This window comes from Haliotis asinina, chromosome 8 (assembly GCF_037392515.1).
Source record: "Haliotis asinina isolate JCU_RB_2024 chromosome 8, JCU_Hal_asi_v2, whole genome shotgun sequence".
Lineage (NCBI taxonomy): Eukaryota > Metazoa > Mollusca > Gastropoda > Lepetellida > Haliotidae > Haliotis > Haliotis asinina.
Genome location: NC_090287.1, coordinates 27,980,716 through 27,998,531, shown reverse-complemented (window position 1 = coordinate 27,998,531; position 17,816 = coordinate 27,980,716). Strand labels below are relative to the sequence as shown.

The following is a 17,816-nucleotide window of genomic DNA, read 5'->3' as shown; positions in this document are numbered from 1 at the left end:
CGCGAAGGGCCGGGATTTTAATCCACGATCTGGCGTGTAAAGGGGGCGCGACTTGTTATGAATTGACATGCTTTATTCCAGTGGTGAACCCGAACCCCGAGAAAGGATGAAAAGCTCTATGTTTTTATAATATAATACAGATTCAGAAGCAACATCTACCAGTTATTAATAAAACAGCATTGACCATTAATTATTAGGGTTGATCGATATTGTTAGGGTTTTCAGACATAAAAACGATACGTATATTGCGATACGCTTATCGAAAACCGGTATTTTGACCACTCTGTAATCTTCGGATATTTGCAGTTTTTCTAATTGTTCTTTTCCTTCGTTTATGCGTGCAAAATATTATCTACATTTTCATTTTGTCTTAAGTTTTTTATTAAAGAATTAAAATTAATCAAGCATAATGATTTTGTTTTGGTTTTGGTTTTTAAATCAAAATTAACTCGATTCTTAGTAGGTTTTTTTTTGTTTAAAAACTTCTTTCATTAAATTTCAATACATACACAGTAGATACTTTCTGTGAGTAATTTATTTTGTCTTAATTAGCTTAGCGACGTGAAAATGGCGTATCATAGCATCAGGCCACACCTTTGTGACAACGTAAGTTGGAATGAACAGAATAACGTTTTAACAACGAAAGCATAACGTTGTGACAACGTGAAATTGTTAGCTGTGTGATTGCCTCAAAACCCACCGCAAAGGCGGACCCACGTTAGCGGAGCCCATGCACATGGACACGTAACAGGCAAACAGAGAACCGTGGCCATTTGGGTGAGGTCATGGTTCTCTGGTTTTGTTCTGAATTTCCTCAAATTACTATCATAATGGATTAATTCGTTTAAGGCAAACTGCGAAACTAAGGTGTTCTTAACAGTGTAGGTGATCGTAAAGAGGTAACAAGAAATGAGGATAGTGTTCCGTGTAATTTTCCATAACCCGAACATACAAAACACGAACAATCTGCAAGGCGAAACAGGTAACTGTAACTGTTGTCCATTAAATATCCAAATGTAGAAGCATCAATTATTCGATGCCAAAATGCAACAGCTGATTGAGTACTTCCGTTTGATTGACAGAAACATATATTCGGGTGTATAAAGGGCGTTTGTCCACAGATATTAACCGATACAGCTGTTCGATACTGTTGAGACCGTCTTTGTCAAACCGTCGAAATCCTGTTTTGTAGATAGTCATTCTGAAAATATAAGAAAAATGAATAATGATTTCCTGACACTTATAACACAAAATAAACTCATGTATATATATTTTATATTTACTCGGCGAATAGCTAAATTTTACATAGACTGTAGAGCTTTCATGAATTATTTTCCCAAGAGAGAGTGAGTGAGTTTACTTTTAAGCCGCAATCAGAAATATTCCAGCTATATGGCGGCGGTCGATAAATAATCGAGTCTGGACCAGACAATTCAGTGATCAACAACATGAGCATCGATCTGCGCAATTGCAAACCGATGACATGTGTCAACGAAGTCAGCGAGCCTGACCACCCGATCCCGTTAGTCGCCTCTTACGACAAGTATAGTCGCCTTTCGTGGCAAGCATGGGTTGCTAGAACAAACCCATATTGAGTCAGATATTCTTAATTCAGATATCACCCGTGATGAAATCATCTCATCAGTTAAAAATGTAAAACGAAATAAAGCTCCAGGAATTGATTTTATAGAAAACGAGTTCTTTAAATATGCTCTCGAGGTGTTACTTCCCATACTAACTAGACTATTTAACTTCATACTAACATCTGGATTTATCCCAGAGGATTGGCTAATAGGAATGATTAAACCTCTGTCCAAGAAAAAAGTTGATAACTTAGACCCTAACTCATACCGCCCATTACTGTTCTCAGTTGCTACTGCAAGCTACTCACGATTATTTTAAATGCTAGGCTAACAAAATTTGTGGAATCTGAAAATATCATAATACCCGCTCAAGCCGGTTTCCGGAAAAAAATTCAACCATGGATAATATTTTCGTAATGTCATTATTATTCAGACTTCTCAAAAATGCCAACCCAAAACTGTATTGTCTATTCATTGACTTTTCTAAAGCATTTGATTCTATTTGGAGAGCTGGTTTGTGGCATAAAATGCTCAGTAACGGAGTGTCAGGCAGGTTCCTTGTACTTATTAAAAACATGTACAAAGATATTAAATCAACCATACTTCTCAACAAGATCTCATATTTTTCCCCAAGTAACTCTGGTGTGAGACAAGGAGAGAATCTCTCCCCTTTGTTGTTCGCCCTTATATTATATGATCTTGAATCATATTTAGTAAATAGAGGGTGTCAGGGTGTAAAATTGCATTACGTTTCAGATGTCTGTGTAACACTTTGGCTTCACCTTGTTATACTTTGTTACACTGATGATACCGTCCCGTTCATCGATGATCCTTCTGATCTTCAAAAATGTCTCAATGCATTTTATTGTTACTGTAATGAATGGAAGCTATCTGTCAATTTAACCAAAAATAAAGTAGTTGTTTTTGGTAGTGGTCCTGCAAAGTAATCTAAGTTAAAACTTTACTACGGTGTGTTGCCTCTTGAGGTAGTAGACTCCTATTGTTACCTTGGTATTTTCCTTGATCGTACTTAAGGCACTTGTATCTGCGGGTACGAAGGCTCTGTTTTCACGTAATATAAACTTACCACTTCACTGCACCATTTCAGCTTTCGATGTAATGATTGAACCAATTTTATTATATGGATGTGAAGTGGATTATCTGTTCAAGTGCGATGCTTTATTACAGTATAGACAAAACTGTTTACCTTCGTACCTGAATTCTGTATCCCTGTAGAAAGTTGTCAAACTGTTCTCCTCTAAAAAACGCGCAATCTTAAAAATCTTTCTGTGTTAATGTAATATTTAAGTCTACAAAGATACCTTAACTTTTGGCTCTTGTTCGCTGTTTATCTGCCCTCTTGTCATATATATATATTTATATATATTTATATTTGTTTGTATTCTCCTGTACCACCGCTGGTGGTGTTGAGTAAAATAAATTGTCACAATTGTTTACCCTGGAAAGTCGTTGTCATAACGATCTGATCGAATGGAATCTGAAATTCACCATGCAGCATACAATAACACCCAAGCTTTCTTTCTGATCATATGTTGTTATAACAAAAGATATATTATCGTGTGTTAACGTTAGTGCTTACATTCGCTTGAGTGTTTATACCTACATTCTTATTCCATGCATTCTACAGATATTATTAAAAGAAACCAGATATTTCCATATCAGGGAATTTGTAAACTGTGTATCACCATACAAGTTAATTTTACGTCGCTGTTTGCAATATTCCAGCAATATCACGGCGGGGGACACAAGACATGGCTACATTGTACTCATGTGGGGAATCGAACCTGGGTCTTCGGCGTGACTATCTAACGCTTTAGCCACTTGGGTACACCGTCGCTTCCTTGCTATAAATAGCAATGAAGGATGTAAGAAGCAAATACGGGTACAGGTGGAGACGGCGGAGAGCATCTGAACTTGGATGTGTGTACACATACTGAAAATGTTATGCATATTTTAAATATATTTGACAGCAAAGAAACCTGCTTGTCTGTATTGTTCACTGTCAGCAATTTCGAAATATTGTGATTATACTATACAAGACATTGGGTTCCAGTAGCTGAACGAAACTGAAAAGTAAATACAAACATGTTTTCTCGGTTTTGACGTGAATGCCCACGTTGGTCTTAAGCACAAGTCCACAAGGATTGCATAGAAAGTAATGGTTGTTTTCCTTCTCCGCTCAGTTAAATAAAATATAATGTTCATTTCTCACAAAACCTCTTCGCATACATAATACATATACTAAAACTCGGTCCCAAATTGCATGACGATACTAGCGGTGCAAAAGAAGACATGCGGTAATTAAACATTTTGCATTAGCCCAATCTGTTCTTGTGATATCACAGGACTCTCACATGTAGTTGTCTACCACTTACTTGTCCTACGTACATGACACTGACATGTTTTAAAAATAGATTTAATATAGCATGTTGCCATTATTTTTCAGCAAATAGGACATTGCGTACATCAATGTATTGTTTCTTTCTCTGAAGAGTGTATGTATATCACATCAATTGTCGCGCAAAGGACACAGCGATAACTCTACTTACTCCTTCCCTGTGTGATGGGGATCTTTCTTATGCACCAACGCTGTGTAACGAGGATATTTGCTGTATTCATACTTCATCTTCTTCCTCTGCAGTCTGTAAATGATTATATACAAAATAATTAGTCATACCATAGTGTTATTGATAATAGAACTGATTTATTATTTTTTTAAGGTGTGGGTATTATTTACTGTTTGTAGTGTTAGTCTTATTTTTATGTTATGCTTTTGTACTTTTTAAGCTAGCACTCTCTGGCTCTATCTGGGATTAAATGGAAACTAGAAGGCCAGTTGTGTAAGAACTGTACCTAAGGCTTTGAAGCTTTCAGTGTTTTAGTGAGCTTAGAAGTGTTTGTAGTTTTAGGTATGTATTTCTGTCCAGTGAACTCAGGAGCACCAATCTACGTTGTTAGCTGTGTACGTAGAAGCTCAAGCTTCTCTGTTTCGTTGCAGTTTGTGACATGTGTCTGTTTGGAATCTACTTTTGTATGGCCTAGCTGTTTGCGTACAACCTATATCAATATTTTGATTGCTTTCACCATCGACCATGACAAATTCGTCCATCGTCTCAGGTGGATTTCTCCACAAACGGAACAACTTTCTCTTGGTCCCAGTCGTATCTGTCGGGTCGTGTTCAGACAGTCATCAACGATGGTCATTACTCTGATTCGGCCAGCATCATGTATGGTGCTCCACAGAGGTTGGTCCTGGGGCCAGTCCTGTTTACATTGTACATAACAGAGATCGGAAGCGTAATTGATCAGCACCTGGTGAATCGTCATCACTATGCAGATGATGCGCAGCTATACAGATGCTTCTCTCCCGACAAGAAACAAACAGCTATTGCCCATGACATGTCCCAGTGCTCTGTCAGTATCAAATCGTGGATGCAAGCAAAGAAACTAAAATTGAATAGCAGCAGGACCGAATCTATTCTCCTGGGTCCAGTAAGGAAGGAATCTGTGTGCTATCAAATCGTGGATGCAAGCAAAGAAACTAAAATTGAATAGCAGCAGGACCGAATCTATTCTCCTGGGTCCAGTAAGGAAGGAATCTGTGTGCTATCAAATCCTGGATGCAAGTAAAGAAACTAAAATTGAATAGCAGCAGGACCGAATCTATTCTCCTGGGTTCAGTAAGGAAGGAATCTGTGTGCTATCAAATCCTGGATGCAAGTAAAGAAACTAAAATTGAATAGCAGCAGGACCGAATCTATTCTCAAGGGTCCAGTGAGGAAGGAATCTGTGTGCTATCAAATCCTGGATGCAAGTAAAGAAACTAAATTTGAATAGCAGCAGGACCGAATCTATTCTCCTGGGTTCAGTAAGGAAGGGATCTGTGTGCTATCAAATCCTGGATGCAAGCAAAGAAACTAAAATTGAATAGTAGCAGGACCGAATCTATTCTCAAGGGTCCAGTAAGGAAGGAATCTGTGTGCTATCAAATCCTGAATGCTAGCAAAGAAACTAAAATTGAATAGTAGCAGGACCGAATCTATTCTCCTGGGTTCAGTAAGGAAGGAATCTGTGTGCTATCAAATCCTGGATGCAAGCAAAGAAACTAAAATTGAATAGTAGCAGGACCGAATCTATTCTCCTGGGTCCAGTAAGGAAGGTGCTGTGTGCTATCAAATCCTGGATGCTAGCAAAGAAACTAAAATTGAATAGCAGCAGGACCGAACTATTCTCCTGGGTTCAGTAAGGAAGAGATCTGTGTGCTATCAAATCCTGGATGCAAGTAAAGAAACTAAAATTGAATAGCAGCAGGACCGAATCTATTCTCAAGGGTCCAGTAAGGAAGGAATCTGTGTGCTATCAAATCCTGGATGCAAGTAAAGAAACTAAAATTGAATAGCAGCAGGACCGAATCTATTCTCCTGGGTTCAGTAAGGAAGGGATCTGTGTGCTATCAAATCCTGGATGCAAGCAAAGAAACTAAAATTGAATAGTAGCAGGACCGAATCTATTCTCCTGGGTCCAGTAAGGAAGGAATCTGTGTGCTATCAAATCCTGGATGCTAGCAAAGAAACTAAAATTGAATAGCAGCAGGACCGAATCTATTCTCAAGGGTCCAGTAAGGAAGGAATCTGTGTGCTATCAAATCCTGGATGCAAGCAAAGAAACTAAAATTGAATAGCAGCAGGACCGAACTATTCTCCTGGGTTCAGTAAGGAAGGGATCTGTGTGCTATCAAATCCTGGATGCAAGTAAAGAAACTAAAATTGAATAGTAGCAGGACCGAATCTATTCTCCTGGGTCCAGTAAGGAAGGTGCTGTGTGCTATCAAATCCTGGATGCTAGCAAAGAAACTAAATTTTAATAGCAGCAGGACCGAATCTATTCTCCTGGGTCCAGTAAGGAAGGAATCTGTGTGCTATCAAATCCTGGATGCTAGCAAAGAAACTAAAATTGAATAGCAGCAGGACCGAATCTATTCTCCTGGGTCCAGTAAGGAAGGAATCTGTGTGCTATCAAATCCTGGATGCAAGCAAAGAAACTAAAATTGAATAGCAGCAGGACCGAATCTATTCTCCTGGGTTCAGTAAGGAAGGGATCTGTGTGCTATCAAATCCTGGATGCAAGTAAAGAAACTAAAATTGAATAGTAGCAGGACCGAATCTATTCTCCTGGGTCCAGTAAGGAAGGTGCTGTGTGCTATCAAATCCTGGATGCTAGCAAAGAAACTAAATTTGAATAGTAGCAGGACCGAATCTATTCTCCTGGGTCCAGTAAGAAAGGAATCAGTGTGCTGTTGATTCCCTCGAGTTCGGCAAACTCACATATTCCTATCGTAGATCAAGGTAGAGGTCTTCGTGTAATACTACACTCCGATTTGTCAGTCACTTGACAATCATGTCACTAATCCAGTTAAGACCAGGAACGCTGGCAATATCCCTCAATACCCGACAACTGAAACAGCAACAATTCTTGTTCTATCCGTGTTATGGTCAGACTTGACCGCAGCAACTGTCTGTTGGCCGGTGGAACCAAGTCTCAGATACAAAAGCTACAATGCTTTATTTTTTCTTTAATTAAAGTATTGGGTTCCCAAGTTAAAATGTGTTGCCTCGTTGTGGATCAGCACAGGATGTTTATGATATTGGCGAATGTTAGTGACATGTCTACATATAGGTTAATGCTGTTACAGGTTTGCTAATTTACAACAGTTTGAAACATGAAAGGCAAAATGGTATTATATCTACGTAAATATCACTTCAAACAATCCTATTGCGTAGTATTTGAAGCAACATGTTGTCCAAAGTGAAGCCCTGTTTTCAATATCCTCAACATAGTGCAATATCACGAGTGTTCGGTCCAGCTTAGCCCGCACAATCAAAAGCAATTAAAATCTCATACATACATCTTGAATTGTGTTTAAATCCATAGATTAGATTTATATCATGGCTGTCTTTTCACAAGTGTTCATTTGGGCTTGGCTCGGGATCTCCAAAGCACCTTAAACCTCTTACATGCATCCTAAATTGTATTCATAACTGCAGAACAGAGTTTACATCTACCTAAATATTATTTTGATATGTTGCAAAATGCAATAGAGAGTTGTTGTAATTACAACTGGTCAATTACAGTGAAGTCCTTTTTCCTCTTCATTTCCAAAGTAGTCTCAATCATTAGTGTATAATCTCTGATCTGTCCGGTTTGACCCGGGTCGTCAAAAACACTTAAATCATTCCTGTAAGTCATGACATGATGTATGCCTAGTATAGGTTGAAATTAACGTATTGTCCACAATATTCAAAGGATAAAGAGTAATCAACCTTTCTTCGATGTTCAGTGTTCAGTACCAGGTACTTTATTTCAAGGAAATCTGTGCTAAGCACGGTTAATTTTTCCGTTTGTAGTATTTTTCCGTCAGTCACGATCAGTGTAATAGAGTGTTACTCTAAAGACTAACCGAATCGAAGGACACGCAGGCGATGTACGTATTCATGCCCCAAAAGGAAAACAGCTGGCACTCCAGTTTCAAAATCAGGCGATCTGTCATTCACGAAGAAGGACAGAACGCCGCTGAATGTTCAACACTACGTGTATTCATGGTATATGAACACACTCTGTGAAGTGCAATATATACTACTGCGTTATCCACTTACAACGACGAAAAGAAAGAGTACATTTTAAAAGTAAGACTATTGTCATTATAACAGGTCATAGCATCAAATATGATGCTGGTGTAAGATGTTTTAGAAATGTCCTCAATGTAAAATCTACATCTCCGAAACCGGTTCGGCCAGCAAAGACGTAATCACAATCAGTTCTGCTGGATTCCTTAACCGCTCACTGTTGGTTTATTCAAAAAGGTATGGTGTCTGGAACCCACCAGTACTTAACAGATAAGCTGACGGAGTCACTTTTGGTGGACAGACTTACCCTAATCGCCTTATCTTAATATGAATATATATGTGTTAGCAACATAACCATTGTGAAAACAGTGTACGATACTCTGATACAGTACTGACTATACAAAATAAGCACATATAGCAGCCTGTAATATTTCAGTCTCATTTTGACTGCACTTACGTGTAACGACTACACATCTGTAATGCATTTCTTGGTTATATTTGTTTCTTTGTTTTTCTCGTGGTCTCTGCGAAAACTTGCTGAAATGTCAAAATTTGATGCATTTTCAGTGACCAAAATGATGTCCGATGCGATTATATATTATGACTTGTACCAAAGATATATCTTTGTTGGCCACGTGTATTTACAAATACCTGGTTGGTCAAGTACTCAGGTCACATCAAAAGCGAAATCAGAATTCAAACGATTCACTGCGCTGAGGGAAAATGTGGTTTCAACAGGTATGCTGCACTCATAACGCATGCGCAGTGAATAGGTTCCGGAGCTTGAAACAGTATGCCTGCCCGAAGTATGAGGTCGTGGGCACTAGTCTAATCTTGCTTGTGTACATAAACACGTAAATAATCTGCACGTTACATGAAAAAAACATGTTGATTGTGATTGTGACACTGTCACAGAGAAAACTCAATGTCTAGTTTACTGACGCTTATATGTCTACCTGCTTGTCTGCTAATGACAATATGCAATGCACAACTTCAATCATTTACCACGCCCAATTTGAAATTAACACCTATCGGGCTTATAAGCCATAAACAAAGAGCCGGCTAGGCGAATCGGCAAATGAACCAATGACCTTTGAAAAGGCTTCGTTACACTTGAGTGCACAGCCACCGGCTCTGATTGGGCTCTGTATTGCGGCTGCTTCGTTTTATATATTATGAATAAATGATAACTGTGTTTTAATTATTTTTGGTTGCATGTGACCTTTAAGTTTAATGTGGGATATCCTTTGTGCGAGAAATATATATTCTCGATTTTTCGCCTTTTATTAGTTTGGGAACAGATGTGTGACAAAGCTGTTTAACAGTACGTCAGCACAACTGTTGCCAATGACTTCACCTAAGATTATATATAGCCATTGATGACATTTTATCGCACTGCTTCACACAACGTAGATTTCAGATACACTGAAAAAAGCATACGAGGAATCATACCATGTTAGCATTGTATAAATTCAACACACCGATTTCTAAGGACTTGCAGATTAATTATTACAGCAGATGTGCAGCAAATGGCGACTCTTGTTCCGCTGAAATAATTCTATAATGTAGCAGATGGTATGTCCAAGATGTTTGCAAGATGAAATACTTATGAGTATCATAAAGAGCAACTTGTGTAACTATTTACAAAATTTTGTGTTTGTATATCTGTTTTTCATCATTTTGGCACCATATTTGTACTTATGTCGTGTGTGTCTGTGTGTGTGATGATGTAGTATGAATGGTTGTGATATCTTTATATCAACCGGATGAAGGTATTTGAATGCTTCAAAACAAATATGGTACTTATGGTGTAAAAGTGTATGTTTTCATATTATATTCTAATTTAGTCTTCTGTGTTTTAACATTCTTGCGCACAGATACTCATGAAGAAATTGAATAATCGAGGAATATTTATAATTTAGTAGCTATTAGTAATAACACGTCTCTACTGATAAGGCAATGTCTGTCACAGCAAGAAATATATTGAAATAATAATTTATGTCTCTTGATGAAGTTATTTGTAAATTTCTCATTGTCATTGACCATGATTGCAATCTCTACAAAAGATGTTCATACAATTTTCTTTCTTAAGAAATTTGCTAAATGGCAAATACCGCCAAGTTATACACTGCATTTAGATTTGCGTTGGAAATAACAAAACAGTTCCATCATAATCAGTGTGAACGTTTCGGCAAGTAATAAAAACCTGAACGATTCTTTTCAGGAAGTATGGTAGTGTTCACGCTGATGGCTGCAAATGGATTCATATTAACTGTGATCTGTCAGTCATCTTAAACATCGAGAGGCAGGTAGGAAAACTACTAGAGAGGTCTCTAACTGATATTTTCTATATTTATGAGATATTATATAAGATACGCCTAAAGATGTCGCATGGTGTTCCCCCAAAAAGTTGTAAATACACAGAGGATATTAAATGAGTGCTCATATAATGCTATTTTTTACGACACGAGTGCCTAAATGTTGGTATTGTCCGAGCAAGAGCGAGGGATATAGCGATATTTAGGCACGAGTGTCGTAAACATAGTATGATATGGGCACTGATATTTATTACTGAAGTCGTCAAATTGAGGAAAATAAGCCCAATTCTACCATGACCAACAAATACTGGATTCTGATTGAGAATCAACGTCATTCTGAGGTATATAATCGTGTTCGGTTTTAAATGAAATTTAAAGCTGCGATTATTTCGTTATATACCTCTGATTAATCTCCTAAATCTACTTTAAAACAGGCTGTCTACCCGTCGTCGCCGCATGTAGAACGCAACGTCACAGAAGAAACGTTACGTCATATCATTGTTCATGACGTCAGATCACCATGACAAAGTGATATTTTACCTTAGGGCATCATATGAAATCATATGTTCGCCCTCGTACGTATAAAGATTCATATTATGGTGAACAGTCCTACCTGTTAAACAAGTCATCATCTTCACCTCCCCACATGTGGAACAAGTTAGAGTAACCATTGATGGCCGAGAAATATGTCTTGTTGAAAGTTACCACTCCACCAAAGTGACGTTGGTACCATGGCCTGGAATCAAATATGTGAGTAATACTTAAAGTACTCTATGTGACCAATTTAGCCAAATGGCAGTTCATCAGCTTGTTGTTGGAGTGAGTGTTTCAAACGTCACAAGCATAAACACATCACTCAGTCCTTAAAGTACACCGTCAGCACTATAATATACACTCATCGTAATGATCATTTCTGGTTAACGGAAAGTAAAAAGGGCATCTTACACTTACTCTCCCTGTGCATCTGAAATGCTAACTCGTTTTATGATGTTGGAGGTTTATACTTGCAGATAGACAAATATTCAAAACAATGAACGACTGTGTATAAATGTAGTATTGTTATTGAGGCGGGGAATTGCATGTATTGCTCGCATATTGATTCATATTCATTTCTATAATTGGTTGAGTGTTTGTTTTACGGTGCACTCAACGATATTACAGCTATATGGAGGCGGTCTGTAAATAATATGGTCCAGAGTGAGTGAGTAAGTTAGTTTAGTTTTACGTCGCACTTAGCAATATTCCAGCCATATGGCGGCGGTCTGTAAATAATCGAGTCTGGACCAGACAATCCAGTGATCAACAGCATGAGCATCGATCTGCGGAAATAGGAACCGATGCCATGTGTCAACCAAGTCAGCCAGTCTGACCACCCGATCCCGTTAGTCGCCTCTTACGACAAGCATAGTCGTCTTTTATGGCAAGCATGGGTTGCTGAAGGCCAATTCTACCCCGGGACCTTCACCGGTCAATATGGTCCAGACAATACATTGAACAACAACATGACCATCTCGTTCGGGATCCGATAATATTTGTCAAAACATCAGCGAGCATTAACCTAATCCCGTTAGTCCCTCTTACGATAAGCATGGGTTGATAAAGAGCCATTCTAACCAGAATCTGCACGTGTAGGTATGTGTCAACAAGGCTACGTAGGAAGATATGGCGTGTATTCATAAAGTGAGCGAACTTAACCATCCAGTCCCACTGGTCTTACAAGAAGTATGTATCTCAAACAGTGTATCAAATTTCAAGCTGTAAAATCTTCGAATTATTGGCCCGTGGCCTCTTACACGAATGAAAAGGTATTTCTGCAATTTATTACCCTTAAAGATCACATGCAACCAAAAAAATCAAACATAATTATAATACAATTATCACTTATTCATGACATATAATATACCTTGCTGATTGTAAAAAAACAAATAAACAAAATTGTAAGCGTACAATCGCCATTCAAAAGTGCAATATTTTATACTTGGGCTTACTTCCCTCGAAACGAAGCCCTCGGCAGACCGAACCCAGTCATAGCGGGTGACTCAAGTGTAACGGCGGCTTCCGATTGGCTGGTTCATTTGCTGACACGATGAGGGCTCATTGTGTGTGCAGAAAGATGATCTGTTTGATGGGCATTTTGGAAGTATGGCGACTCACAAGAAAGGAAGACTCTTTATGGATAACAACTTCTTTTATTGTAGTTGATGCGTCTATTCAGTGTGGTTTCATATACCGTTGTCAAACAAAATCACATACAATAGAAAAAGTTGTAACCCATAAAGAACGTATTTAGAGATGTTGGGTTTCGTAAATACATGTTCTCTGAATTTGCGTTCGATCCAATCAAAATTCATCTCAGTAGAGATGGTGAACTTCTGGAAACTGTCATTCGTCCTGCAAGAACAAAACAGGAGTTGAAACTGTCAAGAGTTTGCACCAATTTCCGTCAGATCCAGTCATCCGAGAAAAATGGATGTAGTTTGTGTGCAACCCTCAGACATAAAAACATGTATCACACCTGCCGAATTACATACTGTGGGAGAGACAGGACTCGGGTGCACGAGTCATAAATCAGTTTATTTTGTTTATGGAGTATAGCCTGATAGGTGTTAACTTCAAATTGTATGTGGTCAATGATTGAAGCTGTGAAGCTGTATATTGTCATTAGCAGTAAGGCTGGCAGACATACAGGTGTCAATAAACCAGACATTGAGCTTTCTCTGTGACAAAGGCTGCTTACCACAATCAACACGTCTTTTTCATGTAACCAGTAGATTATTTTATGGTTTGTGTACACATCCAAGGTTAGACGCATTATGGGCGCAATGCAGCACAGCACAGCACAGCACAGCACACCTGTTGAAACCACTTTTTCCCCCAGCGCTGGGGGAAATCATTTGAACTCTGATTTCGCGGGCTTTTTTTCCATAGCGTTTTTCCAACTTTATAGGTTGAATTGGCATTTTTGGTGATTTGTTTCGGTAAGTGCATACAGAAAGGTATCAGAATCTGCAACGTTGTGTTTTAGGTTGCATGTGACCTTTAAGATGGATTTGTCGAATTATCACTGAAAGATAGTCAAAACATACGAAACCATGTAGGTGAATTTGCCGACACCCCTTCAGATCTGTCATGTGACACTTTACCCATGTTGTACAAACGACCTTGACCTCAGATGGAATGTGGCTGCCAAACGAATGATCGCTTCGAAATAGTAGAATTGGCGTGTACAGCATAAACAGAGTAAATAATTTGTTGCCATAATTTCCTCTGTGTTTGTAACAATAGAACTATAGGAAAATATGTATTCTGTATTGCTCTTGTCGTTTTATAAAACCTTATATTCGATCAATCTTATCATAAACTGAGTTGCCCCGAGTTATCTCCCTTTCTGACCGTTCAGGAAAAAATACGGCGAATAGTTTTTGCGTCTCATTCTGCTGAAGATTGAATGCTGGTGTTTAAACATATGCTAAATAAATTCAGTTTCAGTTATGTTTGAATCTTTGTAGATGGCAAAGAGTTGTCTACCTGTATTTCATAACGTCTATTCTTCGAGAGTGGTGCAAAGCCTTCTCCCCACAGAAGTAGGTATTCCTCTCACTCTCAGGCACCAAGTCGACATCTTAGAAGGTGAAACAGTCAAAACGACACAGTTCATTGGCTTCAAGGTAACCAATGTTTTTAATCATTCCTCTGTTGAAAGGAGTACCCTTTTCCTGAAAATATAACATACGTATTTTTCGTACAACCCACATTCACAACAAAACGATCAGAATCGTGCAGGCCAAAGCGTCTTAAAAAGGAGTGAGTGAGTTGGGATTAACTATGAAATCGAACATTATTTGTGATATGTGACAGTGTGTTTAAGAGCACAAGTTGTTAGTTGTGAGTTTTCCTGTCAACACACCTGCTCCACCACAAAGATGGCATACTCCGCCTGTTGCTTCTGAAGCACTCTGTGGAGGTTGTTGAGGAGGATCTTCAAGTTCACCTCTCTGTCTCTGTAGGGAATTATTATGGCAAGTCGCTGTGGGGAGGCACATCCAACGGGTCGATGGTATCCCCCAAGGGAAAGTGTTGTGTGTGCATTCAAGGTTCTTTCAAGATCAAGCCATGGCAGCGATTCGTTTATTATTCGTCGTGTCTGTCCTGAAGAATGGAAAGTATTGTAAAAACCCTGGATTAAAGGTAGCCATGACTCAACCGACAAAACCCCAGTGACTAAATTACATGAAGAGTGCCACAAGTCAGAAACAGCTCGTTCATTTGGAAGTGTGCATGCTTAAGAAATGAGTATTGGCATAATGTATATTTTAATTCATATAATTATATGATGTTAATGGTGCGTGGAGAAACAAACCAAGGAAGACAAATTAAACATATTGGTGTATGACTGAAACTACATTTTGAAAACGTAAGTCAAGAACAACTGACCTCAAGATAGTTGGGATTAATTACGACGCAGGTCTACCGCTCAAAACGAGATTCGTTAGAGTTTTTGTGTTACGTTCCGCATAACCAGCGATGGGTATCAAAAGCCTCGCTTTGTTAAGAAAAGATGTACTTCAGATCAGTATAAAGTACTTGAAAGACAATCATATACGTGTTACATCTGCTGTCAACGTGATAAAGAGGAGTGCGGTAATCAGAAATGTCATCTACCTCTATCTCCCCATTCTGTTCCCACAGAAGTTTCTTGTCATATCTTCCTACGAACCTCTGTCGAAATACGACCCTTTCAAGGAGTGAATGTTCAGGGTTCTTGATTGGTTGCAGTCAGATTTAGTTGTGCAATCAGCGACGTTATTTCATAGGTGATCATTCGTAAGGCTTCGGTAATTCCCGTATGCTTTGGGGAAACTAGAACCTCTTCCCCAGAGCGATGCGCAAATGTTTCATCTAAACAAAACTCAGTCATGTATGGCCGGATCAGTGGCGTTTCCATAGCCCACGTTGACAACGGACAAGCTAGCCATTAGACACATCAGCACATGTCCAAGACAGATGAGTGATATTTGTGTCCCCACATTTGCTTGTATTAGTCAATTTGGATCTTAAGTCGATATAGCACGTGTTCTGAGTGGATAGATATTCGTTTTGCGATTTTTGCCACTGGGGTATTATATGAGAACCGGGAAACATGGCCGTATTAGAACATACGTCCGTAGGAAAATATGACAAGTAACCTCTATGTGAAAAGAATGCAATCTTCTGCACTTGCGGTAGAATTAAGGTTGACACATATTGGTAACAGGTAGGTGCAGGAGAAAGCTATCACTACCAGTACTTAACATATTGTCTTGTGTGAAACGGCATCTTTACTGCGGTACCATCCTTTCTATAAAACTGCATAAGCGAATCGTGTTTGAAATGAATACTATAGCACACCAGGCTAATTCACAAGTGAAAGATTTCTGTCATGGTAAAGAGACAATTCAAGGAATCAAATTATAATGAAAACTATTATTCATTAGGATGGGGTCTGAAAAGATCTAATATACAAAATTCTGACATCTAAAATATCACCGTTTTGTTAAAAGAATCGTATTACACAAGGATACCAAGCGCAAGTGGTAAGGCAGAGATTTCGAGCTCATTTCATTCAGTTCATTATCTGGGTAGAGCATGACGATAAGAGCTTGCTATACAGGCGCACTGAGACTGGGTTATCATAATAAACAGTCATCGGGGTTTCAAATGAACCGACTTAAGCAAGCTCTAACAGGATTCCAGACAAGACTCTTGGTGTCATGGATAATCATTCCATGTTTGCACAGTTGAGAAGTAATAGTGAAATCATTAAAGAAAGAAACGTAAGGGCAACTCACCAAGGCTTTTCTGCTGACATGGAAGAAGACTTTGAGAATGAACAGGGAAAACGCATGACTGCTGAGTTTCTCTTCTCAGGTCTTCCGCAAGAATACTTCTTTCCTTTCCAAAGCAATTGAAACGTGCTTGTCGGTCGCCCCTTCTCTCGTGGCTGACAAAGTTTATATATAAAGCAAAAACCAGAAGGCTCACAAACGATGACACCAAAAGACTGTTGAATTGCCTCTTCATTATTTACAACAATCGTCTCAATTTCAAGCTGTCTCAAACTGCCTGTGCAGTCCCCATGTAGCATTCGATTGTTCATCGGCATTTCCACTCACAGCTGCATACATTTTTCTTGACACGCATATGGTCGTCAGTATCGATGTTCTAAGTAAGCTTATGACGTTTCTCAGTTTGTCGTCCTACTTTGTCTGTAACCTGAAACTGGGGGAAGATGTGTAACACACAGGACCAATTACGTATACAGCAGTTGTGTGAAACTTTTTATGGGCTGGAGGTATCTTGGCAGAAACAATGTCGTAACCATGGCAAATATGTGGCGATTCAGTCGATCAGGAGCAAACATTGAACTAAGGGATCGTTCACAGCTTATGACTATGCACACACGAACTCAGGAATATTCCAGCCATGTGGCTGTGGTCTGTAAATAATCGAGTCTGGGCCAGACATGTGCACGTGCCAACCAAGTCAGCGAGCCTAAGCACGCAATCCCGTCAGTCGCCTGTTATCGACAAGCATGGTTTACTAAGGCCAATAGTCTACCCGGACCTTCATGGGTGATACATATATAACCAAAAAGACATTAAAACACTAAAAATGTGGCTGTGTAGTAATTTGGCGTACAGTCAAAATGAGTCAGAAATATTACGTCCTTCTGCATGTGCTTAGTTTGTAAGACTTTGTTGTACTGTCTTTATTCAGAAAGCTATTATTCAAGCTAAACTACTAACGTAAACATACGTTTCGGTACGAAAAGTCAATTGCAATTAAAGTATTTAACATTAAAGGTATTATGGAAAAAGAACTATCCAGAGGAATGTGAAATTTCAAGTGCATAATCGTAGGTATAACCTGATCCAGTGGCACGAAAGAATTGTATGCCTTTGAAACCTTGGTGCCTCCCAAACCTAGCACTACTGGGAAAAGCTAACTGACGCCCCCAAAGTCTCAGAACATCAACATTTTTTTATGAAAAACTGGGAAATGTGGTTAAACGCTTCAATGCGTGAGTGGGAAGCAGCTTGTCACAAAGAATGTTCCTCTACCACAAAATCCTCGAATGACGTAGTTTTCAGACAGTTATCCAAACACCAGCTGTAGAAGGGAACATTAGATGTTGATTGTACAACATTCCTAGGTTACAAATATGCCTTTTTGACTCATCACATACACGCCATTTTGCATGATCCTCTCGCCAGCACCAGCCGTGTAAGAGG

The 17,816-nt window shown here is 38.9% G+C and overlaps 1 pseudogene; it reads right to left on the bottom strand.

The window, feature by feature from the left end:
- Window positions 1-2,387: 2,387 nt before the first annotated feature.
- On the bottom strand, window positions 2,388-16,701 carry LOC137294365 (beta-1,4-N-acetylgalactosaminyltransferase bre-4-like; annotated as a pseudogene).
- Window positions 16,702-17,816: the final 1,115 nt, after the last annotated feature.